At 42.4% G+C, this 6,000-nt stretch overlaps 1 protein-coding gene across 1 annotated transcript in view; it reads left to right on the forward strand.

Moving 5' to 3' along the window:
• Positions 1-5,768: 5,768 nt before the first annotated feature.
• si:ch211-234h8.7 (uncharacterized protein LOC561627 homolog) overlaps positions 5,769-6,000 on the forward strand; it is a 35,553-nt gene continuing 35,321 nt past the window's right edge. The window contains exon 1 of the mRNA XM_038267566.1: positions 5,769-5,958. The gene's annotated coding sequence lies outside the window, so the exon portion shown is untranslated. The remainder of the gene's footprint in view (positions 5,959-6,000) is intronic.

The raw sequence follows: 6,000 nt of genomic DNA on the forward strand, positions 1-6,000 counted from the left end.
ACCCAGTGTCAGTGGATAACTCAGAAAATGTCTTCCAGTCAGTCTGAGATAGCCAGACTAATGTTGCTCTACATATTTTACTATACAATCCATTGGAGTATAGATGGATTTATTGGTTAGTTCATCCACTGACTGGGAAATTACCAGTGGATCGTCTTCCCACAACCAGAAAACTGCTTGTTTTTTTAGCCAAATGATACACTTGACGGCATTTTTATAGGGCATCTCCTTGTGAGTGGGGAGTACCAATATGGCGGCCGGTGGCTTCACCTTTTTCGGGCTATAAGCCATCCAGCAGGGGCATCTCTAGGTTTAAGAGACAAGGGTGGCTCAGCCCCTAGAAGATAATGCGCGCGCCGAATTTTTTCAGTGCACCTGCTAAGGCGTTGTCTAAGACAAGGGTGTAACTTTGTGTTGAAAGTTGGTGGGGACGGCTTATAAGGAAAGGGAGGTCCCTGCGCGACGCCTTTTTTTTTTTTTGTTGGAAAGGATAAAGCCAAAAAAATGCGAATAACATTTATCAATTTAATGCTTACAGTTGAAATCATTACTGTTACAATATTCACTTATATATTTTGTGCAAAAAATATCACATAAATCTAAACAGACAGTACAAATCAAAGAAATCAAATAAATATATCAATTTTGTAGAACATTTATTGACAGTCAATTTTGGGTCACTTTTTAAAATTAATTTACTTTTAAACCAGGACTCGGACAAGATCTTATGGGACCTTAAGCAGAATATGATTAAGCAACTCCGTCTTTCCGTCAAGAACATCCACCAGCAGGGTATCCAGGGGGGGATTTACCATTAGGCAACACTAGGCAGTTGCCTAGGGCCCCAAGTTCTGGGGGCCCCATAAAACTCTGTTTCCATGTATGGTTAATACAACTAATCCTTATTTGTGCACATTAATTATGTTTTTGATAAAAATCCTTTGGCTAAAATGCCATCAGAACGCTGATAAATAGAGAGGAAAAAGGGACAAGAAGAGAGGGACAAAACCTAGAACAAATAATGGATGTCTATTCTATTAACATTTCTCTATCTGTAGAATGGGTCTGTTTTATGGGTTTACTTCTCAGGGGGCCCCCTGCCTGTCTTTGCCTAGGGCCCCAAATGTCCTAAATCCGCCCCTGAGGGTATCAATACTGATTTGATAGAATCTGGGAGAGCGGACTATGTTCAACCATCCATTTTCTTTAACCTTATCCCTCAGTGGGATCAGGAGGTGCTGGTGCATATCTCCAGCCACGTTCTGGGTGAGAGGTGGGATCACCCTGGACAGGTCACCAGTCTGTCGCAGTATGTTCAACCAGCTTAAAAGTAATCGGTAATCAGATTTATTATTTGCACTTTTACTAAGTGAACTTTCTAACTCCCTTAAATCTGAAATTCCAATGCCAAAATTGTTTAAATCTTTTATCTTTGGACCCCCTGCAGAGTGACGTCACACCTGCAAGATCCTATCCTTACCTTCCTGCTAGATTGCAAAAAGCAGCTTGCTCATGAGTTGTCAACATAACACGCTAAATCTTAAATGTACATATAAAAGAAAAAGGGGCGCAGTGCTTGCTACTGAATGGCAACACTATCAAAGTCAGGAAAAAGTTTTAAGTAAAGCCGGGATTAAAACAGTAGCTACAAGAAGCTTCAAATAAAAGGTGTTCTTTATGTTCAACCTAAACACCAACTCCGATAGACCATCAGTAGAGCAGCTGCTTAAATTAATCAATCACTGCTGCGAAAGCTTATAGCAGTGAAAGCTAATATACCACAGCCATCACTTAATAAACGCAAAATAAACAACCCTCTAAAAACGGAAAACTGTAATGGACTGAAAGTCCTGTTTTTTATGTGGGAAATTATTTGCGTGTGTTTTAGTATAATTCTGATATATTGGCGCTGTTGTCTGTTTCTATGGCAACGATACTGAATGTAGTGTAGCTTAGAGACCTGCATGGGTCGAGTTTTACCAACCCGCACCCGCCCGAACCCGTTAGGATGACTACCGAACCCGACCCGTCACCCGCGGATATCTTCAATTCAAATGTTATGGGGAGAGGTTGGAGGGGGGTGATGGGGAGAAAGCGAGAGGCAACAGATTCTTTTTTCTGAGTTTTTTTGTCGGGGTTTGTGGACGGTGAGCAGCGGGGAGAACTTTTTTATTTTCTTTCTGAGGAGCGGCATGAATGGGGTTTTAATCAGAAATACACAGCACCGAAAGCAAAATACGTGTACAAAATATTGGTGGGGACATGTCCACACCAGTCCTTAAGGAAGTTACGCCTATGATTGTTCAGATTAACTTGTCTTCTTTATGGCTTTTATTCGGTGCTTTACTGCATTTGTTTTGGGAAAATATGAGGAAAAAATATATTTTTTTTTTTTAAATCGCAAAATAATTATAGGGTGGCTAATGCCAAAGAAAGGGTGACTGAAACCACCCTTAAATAGGTCTAACGACGCTTATGCCATCCAGTGAATGAATAGAGGTCAGTGTGTGTAGCTGGCTATGCAAATGGTTGGCAGTGATCTCTGTACAGGCTTTTTACTCTCTAGACCTGGATTCTCCACCTCTGCTAAATTAGTTGATTATCAATCCAATAATTGATTAATCTGATTGAATTGTTTCAGCCCTCCTCTCTGGGGATTATGAAGGCAGATTAGCTGGTACCATCAGTGCTCCATGTTGACATGTTTTTTTAAAGGCTCTGCCCCATTAAAATGGTAGTTCTGCTAACAGTCCTGTCCTGGCACCCTCCACTGCAGTATTCAGATCAATTATGGACCAAGGCTCAGAAACTGACCTCAGAAAAGTTCAAAATGCTGCAACTGTCTCCATCAAAATAACTCCAATAATAACCTAAAGCTTCTAACAAACAAAGATGTGAGCATTTTGGTAATACACTAATGCAAAACTTCCTGCTCAGCAGTGGCTCTGCTTTTTGGAGCTGGGCTGCAGCCTGGGAGAAGGTGAAGCCATTAAAGTAGCAGGACATGATGGGCCCCTTTAGGGGTTACTGGGTGTGTGATGCTATCCTGGAACCACTGGGAGGCGCTGCAAGATCACCTATCTGTACACTGACAGGACAGTTATACAACAGGTCATGCTGACCCTGGAAGGTGTTCAGGAAATATAACCACAACAAAAACAAAAAATGATGCACTGAATAATTGATGGTATGATTCTACTGGGGGGAATGGGCTGAGTCCAGGTTCCCTGAGGAAAGGTGATGCATGTGACAGACTGAACACCAGCAGTCTGTTGGATTTAGCCCTCAGCCCTTAGCCCCCATGCTTTATTTATTTCCCTGTGATTAACACACTGTCAGACACAGCAGGAATAACCCCTACAGAGACGCTACCAAAGATACTCTGGGCGTGTTCTTCAATAATGACTGGAAATTAGCTTTTTCTAGAGGATGTTCATGTGTTTTTGGATTTTTCCCCTGTTAAAGAAGTAGAAACCAGCATGATTCAGCATCAGGGATAAACAAGGATAACTAGTTGAGGCTCATAAATATGCAAAGCTGAAAAGAACAAAAAACAAGATGGGACCAGAGAAACGGGAACTGATGTTAGAAATGCAAAACCAGAGCGGCAATGCAGCCGAGCTAAAAGGAAATCTAATGTAAACAGAGCAGGCGGCGTCAAAACATTTCAACACTACATTCATCCTGGATTCTTGCTGAAAGATTCGTCTGGCACCAGAAAATAAAACTCATTTCTTTATACTTCCTGAACGTTTTTCCATGTTAAAAAGGTAACATTTTTTGTTATTTAATAGTATATTTAATGGTTGATCAAAGAAAGTCCTAAATATCCATGATGATTAACGAATATACCTATACCGTAATCCATGTTTTTTTTTTATGTTTATTGTAAATAAACCTCTGAAAAACCAAATGTTTTGTCCGTTTATAATTAGTTCTTAGCAGAATACAACTACTAATCCTTCTTTTCCCAGCATTTATTGTCACGACTCTGTCCCGCTTTTATCTCAGTGCTAGTGGTTCAGATTCAGCTTCTTTAGTTGAATGTCTAGAATCTAGTTGCCCCTCATCAGTATAAATATTCTTGCTTCGGTTACGCCTTTCAGATCCTCTATCTCATTCTGTTGGTCAGTAGAGCTAATTAATAGAAAAGGTTTTTATGCAGATTGTTAAAGAAAGAATAAACAATAAGATAGGAATCAAGAATTGATCAACTTTTTTTACTTTTTCAGAGATTCTCATCTTATTTCCTATCACAAGCAAGCAACTTTTTCTCATAGTAGCTTCATCTGGTCTGTTCCTGTTTGGCTGTGACTCCATCCTGGAGAGAAATATCAGCTGTGCTGCTGCCATCAACACCTTTGTTTCTAGATGTTGGAGCTTGGCCTGTTTTCCAGTGTAGTCCTGTTTCTCTGACTGTGACTAACTGGATGTGCTCTCTTCATCCTCTGACATGGGAGCTGGCTCGGAGCTCGTCTGCCTGGCTGTGTGTTTCCTGGACGGGGCCGCCTGTGGAGCTGGTTGACAGTTGCCTTTTGCATCTATGCTTCTTTTTCTATGTCTGCTTCCGTCTCCTTGAACCCCAGTGGGCCTCAGCAGATGGCCGCTCACACTGAGCCTGGTTCTGCTGGAGGTTTCTTCCTGTTCAAAGGGAGTTTTTCCTCTCCACTGCATACAAGCATGCTTAGTATGAGGGATTGCTGAAGAGTCAATGAGTTGATGCAATCAGCTGAATGAATAGAAGGGGTAGAGCGTAGCCGCCTGTGGCGCGGGCTGCCTGTCACAACTCCAGTTCGGCGCGCGGATGATGTCATACACGCACAGCTTTGTTTGAAAAAAATTTAAATATTAAAAAAAATAACTGCGGATGTCTGGGGGACAGTGATCCACCTACATGTTATGAATGCTGGCGTACCATAAAGAATAAATTATGAACAATTTAGTTTCAACTCCTTGCCCATAGGAAGACATTACTTGGATATAACCTAACAGAATATCTTCAGAACGGCTCCAAATGACACAAAACTCATATGGGTGAGTAGAACATGATGGATAATGTAAAATCAAGGACCCGATGTAAAAAAAAACAAACAAAAAAAACAGTGTTCCTCTTTAACAGGAAGAAACCTCCAGCAGAACCAGGCTCAGTGTGAGCGGCCATCTGCTGAGGCCAACTGGGGTTCAAGGAGACAGAAGCAGGCATAGAAAAAGCAACTTTAAAAGACAGCCCCGTCCAGGAAACACACAGCCAGGCAGACGAGCTCCGAGCCAGCTCCCATGTCAGAGGATGAAAGAGAGCACATCCAGTTAGTCACAGTCAGAGAAACAGGACTACACTGGAAAACAGGCCAATCTCCAACATCTAGAAACAAAGGTTCCTTAGATAGAAAACTTTGAATCAATCTGACTGGATGATCTGGCTGAACTGTAAAGTGCGTTGAAATGACATGATGTGAACTGGAGCTATAGAAATAAACTGACCTGAATTGAATGATTATTATTTCCTAACTCTGCTATGAATATAAATAATTTGGAGCTTGTAACACCTGAGGATCTCCTGTCAACACCGCCTCTGAAAGCTCAGCAGTGTCTCTATATCTGTGGGCGCTGCTCATCCTGATCCTCTATCATCAACATCCAGCAGAAATGCGGCTCCGTAGTTCGGTACAGCCGCTGGGCTAGCGGTGACGTCACTGCCTGCACGGGCCGGTAGAAAAACAACGTCATTAACACAGTGAAGCAGATTTCCTGATACCTGTGGAAGCCCTGCATTCAGAGGGCGTTAGGACCCAGCGGCAGCTCCGAGCGCCGCCTCTCTGACGCTCTGCAGGCAGACGTGCAGGTTGAAGCGGCGCTCCGGTGCTGAGGCTGGATGACGGACGGATCCCGGCTGCATCATCCGGTGCGGCGCACAACTGTTTGCTTCTCTGTCCTCCTGCTCCTCATCCAGACCAACAGGTAGTCTATCTTTATCTTTTATTTATTTACAACAAACGTCTG

Source organism: Cyprinodon tularosa, unplaced genomic scaffold (genome assembly GCF_016077235.1).
Source record: "Cyprinodon tularosa strain WSP-4 unplaced genomic scaffold, ASM1607723v1 ctg678, whole genome shotgun sequence".
In the NCBI taxonomy this organism is placed as follows: domain Eukaryota; kingdom Metazoa; phylum Chordata; class Actinopteri; order Cyprinodontiformes; family Cyprinodontidae; genus Cyprinodon; species Cyprinodon tularosa.